The 20,519-nt window shown below is 35.6% G+C and overlaps 1 protein-coding gene across 1 annotated transcript in view; it reads left to right on the forward strand.

Moving 5' to 3' along the window:
* LOC137241397 (ras-related and estrogen-regulated growth inhibitor-like protein) overlaps positions 1–20,519 on the forward strand; it is a 260,561-nt gene that overhangs the window by 159,579 nt on the left and 80,463 nt on the right. The window lies entirely within an intron of this gene.

A 20,519-nucleotide genomic window follows, 5' to 3' on the forward strand; every position in this document is an offset into this window, starting at 1 on the left:
TTTAGAGTATTGAGATTTGTAGTCCATACAATTTAAGTACAATAAAGTAATATTCTTAAGTCCTTTAAATTTTTTGGATCTAAGTCACTTATTCACATGAGTTACTGTATATGAAATAAGCAAATGTATGCATATGAAGTAAAATTTTGGAAAAAAAATAAAAAAAAAGAACATATGGCTTAAAAAAAAGACCTAGCTGTAATAAATGACTGCATATGAAACGGAAAATCTCATAAAATAATTTTGTCTAGCTAGCTTGTTCTACACGAAACACTGTGCAGCGATTGGAAAAACTTGTTTTCCAAATTAGCCAGTTAAATTTATACATATATGTATACTTATCAATGTATATTTAATAAGGCAATGTTTCAATGTCTATTGATTCGGACATCTATGACCTCAGTAAATTGTAGGAGTACATATGGCCATATTAACATGCCACCAGTAATTATGTTAACTGGGATATCACACAAAACATATGTAGATTGATTCGTCTATTTGAACTTCAATTAACAGACAAACAGAAACTGAAAGAAGCAGACATAACGCTAATTGACTAATTAATTTTAGCTAAGTGTGGATACATATCATAAAGAATTATTTTATTTCAGACAAACTTGTAGAAACATATGTACTTATGTATGTATGTATATTAGGGTGGGTCGATTTGTATGGACGAAAGTTAACCAATATCGCGCCATCGATAGGATTTGGGCTCAGGAAAAAAAGTTCCACTACGCATACACAAAAATACAATTTTCAAGCCTGCGAAACTTCATTTTTTTTTTTTTTTTTTTTTTTTTCGAATTTTCGAAATTTTCATATGTATACCCTGTCCGACCCAAAAATGTTCGCTAAAAACGTTGGCGATAACAGTTTTTTGAAAAGAAAAATCGCCAACGTTTTTAGCGGACATTGTTGGGTCGGACAGGGTATACATATGAAAATTTTACAATCAAATGAAAATTTTTTAGTAGGTCATAAAAAAACCTTAAAAATCAAAGTCGAAAAAAGTAAAAAAATGAAAATTCGCAGGGACGAAAATTATTTTATTGGGTATGCGTAGTGGAACTTTTTTTCCTGAGCCCAAATCCTATCGAAAAATCGATGGCGCGATATCAGTTAATAAATTGACCCAGTCTAATATTTATACATATCACATCAAATAGATAATCATTTTTTTAATTAAATACTTTTGCTCATCGTTATTTCATATAAAATTGTTGTAATTACAAATAAATGGAAGATACATAGGTACATTGTAAATATGTACAAACGTATAAATCTAAATATGTTAGATTGCTAATATATAGAAATATACATATATTAATACATATAGGAGGGTGGAGCCGTGTGTAAAAGTCCACGAAAGTGGGGAAAGCTTCTGACCGCCATTCACCTGGGAATGGCCAGAGCGATTCTTTTGCATGCGGTTCAAGCAGCTCACTACTGCCGGTCGCTTGCGGCCAAGTATCCTCTGGGTAGCCGCTAAACACCCGCCCGACACAACGTCCGCTCCCTGAATCGGATTGGTGCAGATGCCCGGCTGGTTGATGTCCTCGTCAAAGCAAAATCTGAAATCACCGCCATCCAAGAAATGAGTTGGACAAAGCAAGGAAGAAAGAAGATCAAAAATTGTGACATCTATTGGAGTGGCCATACGAATAAGCGCAGTTTCGGCGTCGGATTCGTGGTGGGAGAGAGACTTTGTCGCCAAGTGCTGGCGTTCACGCCTGTGGACGAGCGTCTCGCCGCTATCCGAATAAAAGCAAAATTTTTTAATATATCATTCATCTGCGCCCATGCGTCAACAGAGGAGAAAGACGATGTTGAAAGACACTTTTTATGAACAATAAGAACGCACATACGAGCGCTGCCCCCGTCATGATATAAAAGTCGTGTTTGGCGACTTTAACGCCAGGGTGGGCAAAGGAGGTATTTTTGGCCCTACAGTCGGAAAGTTCAGCCCACACAATGAAACTTCTCCTAACGGACCGAGGCTGATTGACTTTACCGGTGCTCGAAACACGGTCATATCCAGCACGAGGTTCATGCATAAAAAGATACATCAAGCTACATGGCTGTCTCCTGAACGAAATACTCGCAATCAGATCGATCACGTTGTGATAGACGGACGGCATGAATTCAGTGTTTTAGATGTGCGTACGATCCGAGGACCTAACATCGACCCGGACCATTATCTCGTTGCAGCCAAAATACGCACCCGCCTCAACGCGGCTAAAACCAAGGAACAAAAAACACAAGAAGGCTAGACGTCGAAAAGCTTCAATCACAACAGACTGCCAATGATTTTGCAACTCGACTCTCACATCTGCTCTCTGAGAGCACAACTCATCCTGAAGGAATACAGGAGCAATGGGAGCATATCTCCAAAGTACTTCGTACTGCCGCCGAGGATAAAATTGGTTACCGGCGGCCACGAAAAAACAACTGGTACGATGAAGAATGCCGCGTTGCAACCGAAAGAAAATACGCTGCCTACATGGCTACGTTAAAAACGAGCGCGACAAGAGGAGTGTGTGAACGCTATCGTGAGTTGAAAAGGGAAGCGAGACGCCTTTTCAGGAAGAAAAGCGCAGAAGCAGAAAGGCGTGAGTGCGAGAAGCTTGAGCTGCTATCCACCAGGAATAACGCCCAAAAATTTTACCAAAAAATACGGCGACAGACGGAAGGTTTTAAGACCGGGGCAAACTCCGTAGGAAAGAAAACGGCGACCTTGAAACTAATGTCCAGAGAGTGCTTAGATTATGGAGGGAACACTTCTCTGCTTTCCGAAATGGAGGCAGCAATTCACCGCGCAGAGATGAAGAACCCGATCCCGCAATCGATGATGATGGAATATATGTCCCCCCCGCCCGATTATGACGAAGTTAGAATAGCAATAACCAGATTGAAAAACAACAAGGCCGTGGGCGCTGATGGATTGCCTGCGGAGCTATTCAAGTACGGCGGCGAGGAGTTGGTAAGGCGCATGCAGCAGCTTCTTAGCAAAATATGGGCGGACGAGTGCATGCCCGACGGTTGGAATCTAAGTATTCTTTGCCCAATCCACAAGAAGGGGGATACTGCAAAATGCACCAACTATCGTGGAATCAGCCTTCTTAAAATCGCATATAAGGTCCTTTCAAGTGTATTGTGCGAAAGATTGGAGCCCACCGTGAACCGGCTGATTGGACCTTATCAGTGCTGCTTCATCGACCAGATTTTCACAATGCGCCAAATCTTGGAAAAAAAACCCGTGAAAAGAGAATCGACACACATCACCTCTTCGTCGACTTTAAAGCCACCTTCGACAGCACGAAAAGGAGCTGCCTATATGCCGCTATGTCTGAATTTGGTTTCCCCGCAAAACTTATACGGCTGTGCAAAATGACGTTGAGCCACACCATCAGCTCAGTCAGAATTGGGAAGGACCTCTGCGAGCCGTTCGAAACTAAACGAGGTTTCAGACAGGGTGACCCCCTATCGTGCGATTTTTTTAACTTAATGCTGGAGAAAATTATACTAGCTGAAGAACTTAACCGCACTGGAACAATATTCTAAAAAAGCGTGCAATAACTGGCATATGCTGATGACATTGATATCATCGGCCTAAACACCCGCGCTGTTAGTTCTGCTTACTCCAAACTGGAAAAAGAAGCGGTAAAGATGGGTTTGATGGTGAATGAGGACAAAACGAAGTACCTGCTGTCATCGAGCAAAGAGTCAGCACATACGCGCCTTGGCAACCACGCTACTGTTGGCAGCCATAATTTCGATATAGTAAAAGACTTCGTTTATTTGGGAACCAGCATCAACACTAGCAACAACATCAGCACTGAAATACAGCGAAGAATCAATTTTGCGAATAAATGCTACTTCGGACTAGGTAGGCAATTGAAAAGTAAAGTCCTCTCTCGGCGAACGAAAATCACACTCTACAAGTCACTTATCGTACCCGTCCTGCTATATGGGGCAGAAGCATGGACCATGACAACAGCAGTTGAAGGGGCTTTGGGAGTGTTCGAGAGTAAAGTCCTTCTCTTTCTTGTTGTTGTTCTTGTCTTCTCTTCGCGTTGGCGATGGCGAGTACCGAAGAAGATTTAACGATGAGCTGTACGAGCTATACGCAGACATCAACATAGTCCAGCGAATTAAAATGCAGCGGCTGCGCTGGCTAGGCCATGTTATGCGAATGAAAGATGATGCTCCGGCCACGAAAGTTTTTCTATCGGAACCCGCCTATGGAAGCAGAGGTAGAGGGCGGCCCCCACTCCGTTGGAAGGACCAGGTGGAAAACGATTTAAACTACCTTGGTGTGACCAATTGGCGCCGGTTGGCGGAGCGAAGGAGCGGCTGGCGTGCCTTGTTGGACGGCCATAACCGTTTAGACGGTTAGGCGCCAATTAAGTAAGTAAGTAATACATATACTTATTAACTGTGTTTTTTTACTTCTATATACGTTTACGCTTAAACTTTATATGGACTGCCAAGCGACAAACTTTAAATACACCTCTGAAATTGCTGCGCATAAAATTTGTCCTACTAAATTTCAATACGCATTATACTCAGATGTAACTGAAATATCTGTCTTTGTTTCACCCTCTACACTAATTCTAGGTATTCTATGTGTGTCCACAATTCATCGCTATATGTTATACCCTATGGCCATCAGAGGGTTGTGTCTCCGCTTTTCGGTACACCCTGTGCTGTAGCTGTAGTTATTTAACCACTGCCGCTAGATGGGTCTCCTAAGCATTATCTAAGCGAGGATAGGCGTTTTTTTTCACGCGCAAAGGTAAACGTATACGCGTGTGAAAAAAGACACGGCTATTAAGTACTGATGTGCGAATTAAAATGCTTAACGAAATTACAATTGGTTGTACACCAGCAAACACGACACTGGAAGTGGCAATTTTTTATCAAATTTTGTCAATTAAGTTATTTTTTTTTTTTTTTTTCGATAAACTAAGCACAAACTTTTCTGAATTTCTTAAAACCACGAAAACCAATCTCATAAGCGTTTAAGACAAATTTTGAACTTTTTATTAGAAATCTCTGCTTTAATTTTGGGTATGCAGCCAAATCGATTTCAGTCTAATAAAGTACAAGTTATATGTCTGTCAAAATTCGCATTCATTTTTGAACATTTTTTTTCGTAAGGTCATTTAAGATTTTCCACCACATACAAAATTAAACGTCCTTCGTATAGAAGAAAATATAAAACACTTTCAGAAAAATAATTGTTAAAAATCAATACGAAGTTTGAGAGGTATGATACTTCTAGTTCCTTCTACATATTTTGAAAACGGTTTTGATATTGGTTTGCATAGTTTCAGTTACAAAATTCAGCGTAGTTTTTTTTCTAACTCAGGAAAATAGACAATAACACGAAATTTGCCAAAAATCGCCACTGCTTTTTTTTGCGTTCGCTGCCCTATATTGATTTACTCATATATACTTACTTACATACATTAAATGCAAATGCATATACAAATTCAATTAAAATAATTTATTATAATGCCTCATATATTAATTTCAAAAATATTTTAAAATCAACAGCGTCTGATGTTTTGCATTGGCACATATCGATAATAACAGACCCAGCCAGCCAGTAAATAAGCTTTGAAAATTTTTAAATAAAATAAATAAAGCTTGAAATATAAAAAAAATATAAAATAAATTGAGCTCGAAATAATAAGGCTATGTTTATTCATATAAAAGAATTTATGGGCATACTCATTTATATATATTTACATATGAACAAATGTATATACAGTTTTTTTTTAATACTTCTATGCTAACTGCCTAATAAGCGTAAGTTTAACATAAACTTACTGTTTCCTTGCCAATATGATGGACGAATTAGGTCCAATGTTTTGTCAAATCAAATGAAATAATTTGTGAAGAATTCGTTGACGATTAATATGCTTTAACTATCAAAAGTTTTTCTTCAGCATCAAAATCTTATCTAGTTTCTAAATGTTGCTAAGCGAGTACGCAAGCAAAATTTATGACGCCTGCTATTCACACAAATTATTATGAAACGCATGCAATATTTACTGAAAATGTACTTGTAAGAATTTGCGAAAAATACCGTAACCATCAGATTAGGTGGTTGCATCTTGTTTCAGCTACGCATTTGGCAAGTTAGTTTATAAAGAGGAAATAGTAAAAATTTTCTATACATACTAAAAAAAAAAACTATACAAACTATACTTGTACAAAAGTTGATTCAAATTTTTTTAAATTTCAATTACAAAATTGTCCATAGTGTTACTAGAGTTTGTCGACCTAACGGAAAATCCCCTTGGTAAATACTAGAAGTATTCTTTAACCTAAGTGATAGCAATCAAAGGAAGACCAAAAAATATTTTTAAAAATCTGGAAAGTAAATTTTTTGGTAGAATACGGGAGCTTTTAAAAATTGGAATCTATTAGAATCATTGAATCGCTTAAACTTAAAACAAAAAGAAAAACAAAAAGAAGTTATTTTCATTACTTTTAGACGGAAATATAATGATAAGACGCAAAATATGGCCTAAAAATGGCACACCTTGTTTTACATATACCCACCATTCTTTGTAGTTCGTCATTTTATTACTCAGTTATTCTACTGCTGGGAGACTAGTTTTATTTATCTTTTTTTTTTAAGACTGATCCCAAATAACAAATAAACATGTTGACTTGTTTATCTACAAAGTTGATTCCTTATAAATTTCAATAGTGTTTAGAGAGGTCAAGCATACTCAAAACACTTATCGACATACATACATACATACATACCAAACTATTTGTGTTCGATTAACGCGTAGAACTAAATAATTATTTAAAAGCACATTTATAAAAAATATAAAAATAAACTGATAATCTAACCTGTGTGTATCTTGTATATGTATATGTTTACGGAAACAAGGAGATGATTAAGAGCATAGCTAATAGCTAGATAGACCATAATAACAAAGATAACAATACATGAAATGGAAAGTTAATATACCTACATATGTACTTAACATATGTATGTGTTGCACATATGTATGTACATTCGAACATCCCAGCGGTTGATTTAGAAATTGCTGAACTTTCAGATATAAAATCGTATGAAGTACTCAACCTCAGACTTTGTCTTGTAGTTGATGTATTAACGCCTGTAGTGGAATATCCCACTTATTCTTACATTGTTGGATAGGATTGACATCAGTACCCAGTATATCAGGAAGAGAAGCAATAGGATTTTCACACTAGTTGTCGGGACTATAAATCTTTATAAAATTCGTAATAATCGGCTAAATCTTAAAACTTTTTTCAGCGCAAATTCAAACAAAGTTTTTAACTGAAAGTTTAAAAAAATATCTAAATTGTAAATTAAACTTCCTTAACCCTAACGCCATAGTTGTAACCATACCCATATCCATAACTTCTCCAATGTCATCGATTAATGGTGCCTTAACCTAAAAATCGTCAAAATTTCATAAAAATGAACAAAACGCAACAAATTACAAACATATCCACAAAAAATACGTCTCTTAGTCATAAAAAAAAAAAAATGAATAAAATATACAAAAAGTTGTTAAATTCACCAACTCAAATATTTTTAGGTTATGGATATGGCGAGAAACCAAAAACCAATTGATTGACTATGGTATGGTTATGGCTTTAGTGTTATGGTATGGCACCACTAATCGATTACATTGATTTCCATAAGGTTGCTTCCATCAGCTGTTTTATCTGGTTATGGCTTTATGGTTATAAGTCACCATTAATTCGCCCTTAAGCCATCATAACAAAAGATGATAGGATGGTATTAAATCAATAATTGTATCGTCAAAATTATACAATTTAACTAGGCGGTTATAGCAAATTCAATATGAGTCTTTCAATTAAGTCCATCATACATTTGTCAATAAATTCTTAAAAAATTGTCATAGAATGACAATGTTATAACGCATTAAACAGCATTTACCTTTACGGGATTAACTCAATTTCTACTAATTTTTTTTTTTTTCTTTTAGCACTCGCCGAAGATTTTGGTTCCCTTTTAGATTGCTTTTACAATGAAAATTTGTGTATGGCGCTGTAGAATAATGCATAGAGATCTTTCGTACTTGTAGAAAACCAGTGCTTGATTTTTGAGACGCCTATATAAGAAAGAAAAACTATTCTTCTTTAAAAACAAAAGAATCGGTATTTGTAGTGTATTTGTGCGGAATCTCCGCTCTTTAAGTTATTTTTATGAGAAAACTAAATAAAATAATTTATAGGCTATGCCCATTTCTGTTTATTTTCTTTATCAGCCACTTTACATCAGCGGAAGATATGAAAAAGATAGAAACAAATATTTTTTTTGTTATGTTGTTGACGTCTAGTTATTTTGACATGCATCTATACTGCTTGCTGTCCATACCAAAAAGGCAGTAACGTGTAAAAAGTGAAATCGGAGAGCATCGAATTTCATTTGGGACATTTAAGATTCTCCAACTATTTATCAAATCTTGTTTTATTATTCTATGTGACGTTTTAAGGAGTATTTGTTTGGGCTATGAGTAAATTGGAATCGCAGAAATTTATTTGCATTAAAATTCGTAAAAGGCAGTGTGTGAACTTTACTGCTATGGACGATTTAGACCTTAACTTTGAGTGCCTTTCGTTATGAATAAATCGACAGAAACGATTAACATTAAAACACCCCGTATAACGACCTGTAGCTGCAGTGAATCGCACTAGTTTTGAAGTAGCGCAGAACTATCGTCTTTTTCAACGCGTTCTTAACTTATTCAGTCGTAGGTGACTAGTCGCAGCCTATGATTAATTAATTTAAATATGTACATATGTATAGCTCAGACTTCGCCCCTGTTGGTACAAGTGTTCCGCTCAACACCAGATTCCCACTAGTTCGGAGGTAGTCATTAAACCTGTAGTGCGAAAGTGTGTCACAGTCAACCATTTTTTCTGTTGGTTATAAATCACTAGGTGGTTGTTTAAAAATAATTTCACTGAATAAAATAGATTTTTATTGTATGAATTTGGCTGTATAAGTATGCTTTCTGCAAATAAACAAATAGAGCTACATAAGTATGTAAATCCTCGTGAACTACATATGTAAATGTTGTTGTTGAATCATCATATGCTATTTACAAAACAAATAAGAAGAATAATTTTCAAAAACGAATTCATGACCACAACAAAGAGACGGAAATATAATGGCGATTGTGTTAAGCCGTAGGGTTCATTGGCATTGCAGGGAAAGTGAAAAATTATTATAGAACCGATGAAGAAAAATGCGATGAGCGGTTGCATTGAGTTTCGTTTAAAACTGATCAGGCTTCTTCTGAAATGAAAAGGTTTTTATTTTTCTACCGTTGCCTGATTCTTGGAAAAAGTTTGATGTACGTACATATGTGTGGGTGTATGTAGGTGATCAACTGAGAATACTTAATTGGAATAAAGTCATATATTATTATTTTAATTCTGTCCAGTTAAAAGAATACGTGGGCAAATAAGCACTCACCTATGTAATTGTGCCGTACAGTCTGATTATTTTTACACCTAAATTCTAGTGCATAAGACTTTATTTTGGAAATCAAATAATCTATACTTACTTTCTATTATAACCAGATTTGTATAAGGCGTACATAAACTGCTTTATCTTCAAAATTCTACAGACTTATGTTAATATAATTGAGCATTTAAACACGTAACATAAGTGGATTTGTAAGTTATTTATATTTGTGTATGTATGGGTAAAAAATAAAATATTCAGATCAGATGCATAACTAATTACTTTTTTTATTTGCTATAATTTAACAAATTTCAATGTAAAGTCTAGTTTTATGATGTAAGTTTAAAGCAATAAAAAATCTTTTATAAATATATAATACATCACATTCTGAGATATTAATAGGCCCGCTTTGTTAAACTGCTTGTATAAAAATAGAAGAAAATCAAAACTTTTGTGAAAAATAATTCAATGGATATTAATTGAACAAATTTTGATTCCTTTGGGATATCAACAAATTTGCCAACCTAAAAGTATTGGGCGAACTCTTATTTAATTGCAGAAAAATAAGTGAGCCAAATAAATTTAAACTGTCAAATTTATTTAGCAAAATGTTTGCTTTTTTATTTAAATTTTGAAAATATGCGAAATCACCAAACCTGAAAATAAAGCTCTTCAAATAAGTACTTCCGCTACAAAAGCCTAATCATCCATAACCTAACACACCTGCTTGTCCATTCAGGTTAAGTATTTTATGAAGGTAATAATACACAATGGGGCGTAAATACAAATTGCAATCTCAATCTCTACGCGCTGTGATGATTAAACGGATTTGGTGCGCCAAGATCCGGTTCCTCAGCGAAAACCTCAAAACAGCTGTTCAACGAAACAACGATTCAAACTGATATGTATTACCTTGCTATGTATGTATGTGTGGACATTAAGGTGTCTCAACAAAAAAAAATCATTTTTTCCGCTTTGATTGAAAATTGTATGTATTTTTGAATCCAGTCAAGTTACAATGGAAAATTATTAAAATTTATTATAGCTGTACTGTTTTAAAAATGTCGCAAAAAATCGCGATTTCAATGCCAACATCTACGACACTAATTTATTCTCACTTGTTTTCCGCTTCAAATGCTGACGAAACTATAGGAAAATCAAATTACACAAACAAATTAAATGTAGTTTACATACTTAGAGCCGTTTTTACCATCGTCAGTTAGTCACTTATCTACAAGTTATCGAAATTTTCGTTTTCTCCATGCTAACTGAACTTCGGGTCTCAGTTAAGTATAAGGAAAAAGTGTAAGCAAGAGTCAGCTGTCTGGCCAGTTTAAGTGTATTCACAGTCGATTTTTCCGACTTCTTCTGCAAAAAATTAACAATTATCAATTTAACCAATTGTTGGTCAAGCTGTGTTGGTGGAAACGGAAATGTCAAATGAAGCTATCTGATAGATTGCTATACTCCAGGCCAAATCCGACTGAACTGAAAACGGCCCAAAACCAGTACTGAAACTGTATTAGTGGTAAGAGATACGTAAAATTAAATAAAAAATAAAGCAGGTTTTATAAAATTTTATTCAACCATTTCTTAATAAACCTTTTGTTTTATAAATTTACCCCATATTCATAAAAATATGAAATGTTTAAAAATCATTTTAAAACGGCATTTCCATACAAACCTACTTGATTTTTTTTTTTAATATGAGGGTTAAGATCATGGTTAAGATATGGTAATACAAATACTTGAGATCACCTGCAGAACGGCAAGATATTTTTAACACGCTTTTATTAGCTTGGCCTGTATCTATGTATCCATATATGTATGTAACGGAATCTTTGAGCTTAACTTTCACCGGTTTCTAGAAGTCTGATTAATTTGAAACTTTGCATACGTATCAAGGACCGATGACAATACATTAATGTGATGGTGTGGTGACATAAGGTCAACGGCCATAAGGTCAATTGGCCTTATTACCACCTTGAATGGCCATAAGTTTGATTGAAACTTTGCACACGTATCAAGGCTCGATGACAATGCATTAATGTGATGGTGTGGTGACATAAGGTCAACGGACATAAGGTCAATTGGCCTTATTACCACTTTGAATGGCCATAAGTTTGATTGAAACTTTGCACATGTATCAGAGCTCGATAACAATGCAATAATGTGATGGTGGGGTGACATAAGGTTAACGAACATAAGGTCAATTGAACTTATGACCACCCCAAATGGCCATAGATTTGAAACCTTGCACATAATGCGAAAAACGTGTTCCTTTATTAATAATAGAAGCGGATGCATGGCACATCTACGAAAGAGCATACTGGGGCCCTTTTTAACACGCTTTTATTAGCTTGGCCTGTATCTATCTATGTATCTATGAATCCATGTATATATGTAGCGGAATCTGGAGTGGAGCCGAGAGCCCCGGTAATGCAGAGCTTCGAACTCCGTTGCACCTTTTGAAGCATTTTAAGATAGGTACTTTTAGCTAGTGCAGGCCACCAGAACAAGGCACCATAAAGAAGAATCGGGGGCACAATGGCTGTGTAAATCCAGTAGGTCACCTTAGGGGAGAACCCCCTGGAGGTGCCAATTGCCCTCTCGCAGGTGAACAGCTCTGCTGCTGCCTTCTTGGATCGCTCCACTATATGGCCACTCCATAATAGCTTCCTATCCAGAATGACTCCTAAATACTTGACTTCTCTCTGCCTCCATGAGGCGTAGTAGTTGGTTGACCTTAACCACCCAAAGTAGCGAAGAGAGAACGCCGCCCTGCGGAGTGCCTCTGCCGACCGGTCTGCGGATCACGCATCCACCTAGCTCAGTTTTAATCTGCCTATACGTAAGCAGATTGTATATAAACTCCACCAGGCACGCGTCAACCCCCAGATCGGACAGCGCCGAGGTGATGTCCTCAGGGAGAACGTTGTTGAAGGCACCCGCTATATATATAGAAACGCTACCAGTGTGTATTCCTTGAGGTCAAGTGATCTTTAGATAACGGATACCAGTGAATGCAAGGCCGTGTCAGTTGGCCTGCCCTTAGTATAGGCATGTTGAGCTTGCGAAAGAAGCGATGGCTCAATCCTCCTCCTGATGTAGTCCTCTAGGAGTCTTTCGAGTGTTTTAGCAGAAAAGAAGATAAGCTTATAGGCCTATAATCATTTGGTTTATAGTGGGAGGTTTTCACTGCCTTGGGGATAAAGACCACGGTGACTTCTCTCCACGATGCTGGTACGCAATTGAGCCTAATACAACAAGACAACCTATAAACATCCCTTTTATCCATGGCCTTATAAGTTCGGCAGTAAAAATGCCATCCGGCCCCGGCGATTTATAGGGCTTGAAGGTCTGTAAAGCCCAATCAATCCTTTTATCATCTGTGATTTCGCTTATTAGCTGATCATTAGGTGACCCTCCGCTAACAATATTAGAAGACAAGCCCGCGCTTGCTGGGAAGTGTGTATCCATAAGCAAGTTTATGGTTTCAGCGCTGGAGTCCGTCCAGTGCCTATCCGGCTTTTGGACGTAATTCTGGAGCAGCTCCAGGATGTCAGCTGGGTCCGTTGGCGTCAGCTGGGTCTGCCGACCTTTGGCAATTTCGGCGAAAGACCGTGTCCAGCCTAGAAGGTCAAACAATCATTTATAGTTAATCACCTCAATATAAAATTATAATTAAATATAAGTTATTAACAGAATAATTAAATTCACAGTAAAAAGCGTGGGGTGCTTGATATTGAATGTTACAATCATTCTATTGGAAACTATCTGAGAGGAAAGATATGAAATGTAGTCAAATGCACCCCACGCTTTTTAATCTGAATTAAATTATTCTGTTAATAACTTAAATTTTATTATAATTTTATTTTGAGGTGATTAACTATAAATGATTGTTTGACCTTCTACTACTGTTATATAAACTCTTTTTAATTGAAAATTATTTTATATTTTTTAGTTTATTTTATAGCTAATAAAAGCGTGTTTTTTTATTTTTTTTAAACTATTATTTATTTTAGTACGCAGTTAATTTAAAAAAAAATTCTAAAATATATGAGTTTTAGCCCTCATGTCAAGTTAACTCTGAGCTAAAAAGATAATTTGCCGTTCTGCAAGTGGGCCTTAATATATTAATTCCGATAATATTTTTTTATTTTTTTGTATGGAGAGCGAGGCATTCTAGTCCACATTTATAATTTATGTGCACCTAAAATATATTTTTATGTGAGAAATATTTTTTTAAACATTTGCATCCATTTATAGAGGATAGATAGTTGATTGTAACACACTTTTTTGTTGTTGTCGATTGACATTATTTACGTTCTACTGGTTGATATATGTTTTTTTAAATCTAATTTATGTATTTTAGCGTTACTAAGTAAACAGATACAAATTTTCTAAATAATAAACAATAAACAAATTGCAACAAACAAATTGTTTTATATACATACATACATACATATATATATATAGATAGCCACCAAAAAATGTGCACCTGTCATCAGTCCAATATCATAAAAAAAGTGTGCCAGGATGGAACGTCCGTAACGTTGGAAATACCCTAATGAAAGCCTATATGTAAGTACATATATGTATGTGTATGCTTTCGACAACTGGCTTTTTTATACTCAGCTGAGTAGAGCTCACAGAGTATATTAATTTTGTTCGAAAACCGGTACCCCATAACGGCATAAACTAATCGAGATAGATAATAGAATTCTATATATCAAAATGATCTGGACGAAAAAAGAAATTCATTCAGCCATGTCCGACCGTCCATGCGTCTGTCCGTGAACACGATAACTTGAGTAAATTTTGAGGTAATGAATGAATAAAATGAACGAAATCGGACTATAACCATGCCAACTTTTTCGATATCGAAAATTTCAAAAAACCGGAAAAGCGCGATAATTTATTATCAAAGACCGATAAAGCGATGAAACTTGGTAGGTGGGTTGTCCTTATGACGCAGAATATAAAATTAGTAAAATTTTGGATAATGGGCGTGGCACCGCCCACTTTTAAAAGAAGGTAATGTAAAAGTTTTGCAAGCCGTAATTTGGCAGTTGTTGAAAATATCATGATAAAATTTGGCAAGAGCGTTACCCCTGTTACTATATATGTGCTAAATAAAAATTAGCAAAATCGGATAAATAACACGCCCACTTTTTAACCAAAAATTTTTTAAAGTCAAATTTTTACAAAATAATTGAATATCTTTACAGTATGTAAGTCAATTATGTCAACATTCAACTCCATTAATGATATGATGCAACAAAATACAAAAATAAAAGAAAATTTCAAAATGGGCGTGGCTCCGCCCTTTTTAATTTAATTTGTCTAGAATGCTTTTAATGCCATAAGTCGAACAAAAATTTACCAATCCTTGTGAAATTTGGTAAGGGCATATCTTCTATGACGATAACTGTTTCCTGTGAAAATGGTCGAATATACACAGTCGACCGTCTGTCCTTCCACTCGGCCCTTAACACGATAAATTGACCAAAAATCGATATATCTTTACTAAACTTAGTTCACGAACTTACCTGAACTCACTTTATCTTGGTATTAAAAATGGGCGAAATCCGACTATGACCACGCCCACTTTTTCGATATCGAAAAGTCGAAAAATGCCATAATTCTATACCAAATACGAAAAAAGGGATAAAACATGGTGATTCGTTTGGTTTTTTTACGCAACATATAACTTTCGAAAAAAAATTGTAAAACGGATGTGTCACCTACCATATTAAGCAGAAGAAAATGAAAAAGTTCTGCAGGGCGAAATCAAAAGCCCTTGGAACCATGGCAGGAATACTGTTCGTACTGTTTTAGCGGTACCCGACAGATGATGTTCTGGGTCACCCTGGTCCACATTTTGGTCGATATCCCGAAAACGCTTTCACATATACAACTAAGGGCCACTCCCTTTTAAAACCCCCATTTATACTTTTAATTTGATACCCATATCGTACAAACACATTAATTAAAAAAAAAAGATAAATAAATGCGTTCAAATTTAACCAAATTTTCATATATTAAAAAAATTATAATAAAACGAATTGATAGCTGAAGAAAGATGACAAAGGCAAGGTGCTCCACTTTTTAGTATTACCATTTGTATGTATCCATGAAAAGGACAATTTTGTCTCCAAAGCTCTCAGCTGAGTATGTAATGTTCAGTTAGACCCGAACTTAGCCTTCCTTACTTGTTTCACTTGAAATTTTCAGAAACAAAATTCTAATAACTTTGTTATGAATACCATTTTCAGGAGTTTTAGGGAAAAAGTCACACAAAAGGCCTTGTAATAAGAAATTATGTAATCCGTTATACGCGAAACTCACACCTTTGTAAATTTAAAATTATGGGGAAAAAATGCATATACCCACATCCTTTATTAATACGGACTTAAAATTTGTATGCAAATATGAATAACCCATATTTGTGGATTATCTAGCCATAGCTTTCTCTCAGTGTACAAAAACACCTGCAGAATAAATTATGTCTAATTTATTTTTCTGCTTTAGATTTTATTTCAACAATAACACTCTTTTGCTTTATATATTTTAGTTAACAATAATAAATCATTTACATACATATGTACATACCATCGCCATACATATAAGTATTTACCTTCATGTTTGTATGGATTTGCTCATGTGTCTAATTTTCAAATATACATGCATAAACATAAGTGCAATTCAGCCGTTATTGTTGGGACAATGGACATCGTGAATAAAAAGCGTACTGGTGTTTCTGAGTAAAAGCTGGGTATATTGCTTTTGCAGTACGAAAAAACCAGTCACCTTTTACTTTTTGTTAACCTTGAAAAATCCTTACATCAAAGCTACATAAATGATTGTTAATGTGCATCAAAAATATTAATTATTTTTAATTTTATTCATATTTTATATCAAAATCATATATGTAATACTTATGTCATTATGTATCTACATAAACGAAACAATAATTGCGTCTACACATATGTACCATGTACGTATACGAGTAGCGGAGAGTCAATGCACAAACACATGCATATATCTGAGATACTCCTGAAAGTATGCAATGAGAAAAACTATAAAATTATGCAATTGTAGTTACAGCTGAGAAGTTTGAGAGCTGCTGGACTAGTAGATTCTGGAAGCGCCTGGAAGATGCGAACGTTGAAATCCGAGAGTATTAAAGGCGGCAATTGTAGAGGCGCTGGAATTCAGTTTGATTTGAGATTTCGATTAAGACGCTATCTAGCGAGCAAGAGCAGTATTATTTTGAATTATAGTTTCATTTGAGCTATCAATAAAAAATAAAATGTAAGGCGCGATAACCTCCGAAGAGATCTAAAGCCGAGCTTCTCTTCCAATTTGCGTCGTGCTCCTCTTGATTTTCCCTACAAATTGGCCGGACGGGACCTACATGTTTTATGCCGACTCCGAACGGCATCTGCAAGGCAGATGAGTTTTCACTGAGAGCTTTTCATGGCAGAAATACACCCGTAGCGCTTGCCAAACACTGCCGAGGGGCGACCCCGCTTAGAAAAATTTTCTTCTCATTGAAAAACCTTATTTCTAAAATTTTGATGTTGCTTTGCCCGGGAGTTGAACCCAGGGCATACGGTGTGATAGGCGGAGTACGCTACCATCACACCACGGTGGCCGCCAAGCTATCAATCAGTTTGGTTATTAAGCAAGCTATTCGTTGCACAGTTTGAGCGTTATTGTGAAGTACTTTAATAAAGCCAATTTTGCATTATTACATATTGGAGTTATTTATTCAACAGTTTAGTGATTTGAACTTAGCAGAGAATTTAAAATAAGAGGATTTGCAGCAAATTCGTTACAATACTAAAATATATAAGCAAAATTTTCGTGTTCTGTTTAGTTTGCTAAATACATACGTACTCCGTAGGGAACATCTCTAGTACAAAACTGCGCCGCTTCCAGTGAATTCGGAACCACTACTAGTTCGCCCTCCTTCCATTCTACATGCTTTCAACTGGCGAATTTAACATGGCGATGCCCCAGTAGTGTAGTTCCGAGCTAGATACAAATTTCAACTGTGGAACAAGTTCTTTAATTGTCACTTTTTCGATATTTCCGAAGTAGTTCTTTTCTTAGTACTATTTCAACATGTTGCTTCTAGTACGAGTTTATTTTCTTTTTCGATAGTTTTGAGCCATTCTATAAATATCTGCATTGGATCCAAACTGTCGAGTGTTAGCCTAGAGAAAATTTAGTTAGTACTTATATGGCACTTTAGGGCCAGTTCTGAACCAGAAATTTGTATCACTACAGGGTAATCATGCATATTTCTTTGGATGCACCTTAGGTATTTTCCATTGCCATGACTGAGTACAGTAACTTGAAAAACTAATCGTATAGAACAAATCGTGGTTTCTTTTTTATTAATTCATGGTGTTGTACAAATAAATATTTTTTTATATTAACCTATACGCTTTCCGCTAAGCAAAAAAATTTAAATAATATCGTTCTCATTAGGAAAGAAAGTCGCTCGTTTATGTTAGGTGCAGCTTAAAGGGCGAATTAACGGTGACTTATAACCATAAAGCCATAACTAGATAAAACAGCTGATCGAACCTGCCTTATGGAAATCAATGTAATCGATTAATGGTGCCATACCATAAAGCGCCAAATACACGACACGAACATTTCCGCGAACATTCCGCAATCTTGTTCGCAGCTTTGGCCATACACCATACGAACTTTTGACCGAACATTAGTTCTCTTTCAGACATAGATTAGATTGATATGAATCTTTTGCTTACGCTCTCATATTTTCGCTCTCACGAGGGGTTCATCTTCTAGTTGTTGCTGGCAACAATCACAGATAAATCCCTCGCGCCAGCTGAAGCGGGTGCCAGAACAAAAAATGTGCCAACCAAAACGAAAAACGTGCCAAAAATTTTGGTAAACCTTAGGTTTACCTACAACTGTAGAATAGCGTTCAAAAATTATGGAAAAAAGGATTAAAATACTTGTTTTAGTGTAAGTATTATTAGTTCGAAGGCGGAGGGTAAATATTATTTTCCATTCAAAAGTTATCACTAAAAATATGTTTTGTAAATATGAACTCCCGATGCAACCAGTCCATTTTGATCACAGAACCTGGAACGCCAGACATGTAGGATAAGCCCTATCCATTAAATAATGTTAACTATTATATCATAGGTCGGATTTACTGAAATTTCAAAAGAATATATGGTTTTCACTGCGAGTTAAATGCGTTACAATATTTGACTAATTACTTTAATCAAAATGTAAATTTTACTTAGATTTGTTTATATTTAACTCCAACTAGTAGTATTATTGTAAAATGAGTTTAAAGAAATGAATATTTTACGACTATCATTTTTTTAAATGATTGAAACTATAATCGCCGAAATGTATGTCAAAAATACCCATATTAATTTTTGTTTGGAGTGGCATCATTGATAAATGTTATAAAAAATGTGCATTTTGACAGCGCTCTCTCGAAACAAAGAGTTGCAAATCCATTCATCTATGCTTTCAGACAGCGATGAATACGGACAACAATTGTGCTGCAGCAATATTGCTCGCTGTGGCAATTAAGCGTAAAAAAAAGAGAGAAGATTTATACATTTCAATAAATTCACTCAGAAATTTTTTATTGTCCATTTTACTTTTCCGCGCACGTCTGTTCTGTTCAGAGTTACTACGATTATGAGCTATTTCGCCATACACGCACGAACAGTTAAAAAAAAAAAAAAATATTAAAATATTTTGAATTTTGGAGAACATTTGCGCGAACTGGCAAACACCACCACCATACACGACAGAAAAGGTCGCAGAAACATGACATAACGGGAATGTTCGCGGAAATGTTCGTTTCGTGTATTTGGCGCTTTACGCTAACTCGATTACATTGATTTCCATAAGGTAGGTGTGATCAGCTCTTTTATCTGGTTATGGCTTTATGGTTATAAGTCACCATTAATTCGCCCTTAACTAATCAGCGTGGAGGAATCATTTTCCTAAATGAGCAATTTATCTCTCTTATCACGATACAACAATATTTCAAAGTTTTCAAATAAAAAATTCCCACACAGTTTTGACAGGGTAATTTGTAGGAGTTCTCTGACGATTGCTTGGTTCATATTTTCGAACACATTCTGCATTATCGAACTTTCATTCAAGCTGGTTTAGTTAACGTTTTTTTTTTCAGATATTAATTCAAAAATTTAGGTATCATTCTCTATAACGAAAAGAACGTTCGCTTCACCTCGGAGACGAATCGCTAGTGTATTGGCACTATGTTAAACGGTGACAACTCATTTGGCAGTCGCTTTCGCCGTTCTGTTTGACGTAAGTAAGTAAAGGCCGCGGTACAATGACATTTTTCATATACATGCGTTTAACACAAGCTTATGCATTCCAATAACATCGCCACAATCAATCAAGATGTTGCGTTTGTAAATATGAAGGAATTTCAGACTTGGCAATTTAAGTTTATTTCGCCTTGCCCATTCATATACAAAATTTCGCGAAGCACTGGTATAAATATTCTCCCTATACAACAAAAATACTTGCTAACATATTTTGTGTCGTATTCATTTCTTGTATTGTAGTTTTTACCTGCGAAAAATGTTATAAAGTTTACCAACGAGTGGAAAAATAATTTCACTTGCAAAGCGTGCCAACACCCTTATCCAAAGCAAATGTCAAGTTCTTCTTCTTATGATTTGCTTGGAACAAAATTGGAGAGTTGGCTCCTTTCAATATCAGATGGCTCCAGTGTCGCTTATTCTGCCATTCTCCATACACATACGTGAAATCTACTCATAATGCATAAGCTTGTGTTAAACTCGGTTGGAGGCGAATCGTTCGTCTGAGCTATCGTTCGCAATACAGAATTAAGCCCTTAGTTTGAGTTTTTCGGGGCAGTAAAATTCATGTTAGAATAAGCAGAATTTTGCTCAAAAGAAAAATCGTATTTTTCATGTTTTTATTGAAGAAAAAGAAAGTACCCCAAAATCAC

This window comes from Eurosta solidaginis, chromosome 2 (genome assembly GCF_040869045.1).
Source record: "Eurosta solidaginis isolate ZX-2024a chromosome 2, ASM4086904v1, whole genome shotgun sequence".
NCBI classification, from domain to species: domain Eukaryota; kingdom Metazoa; phylum Arthropoda; class Insecta; order Diptera; family Tephritidae; genus Eurosta; species Eurosta solidaginis.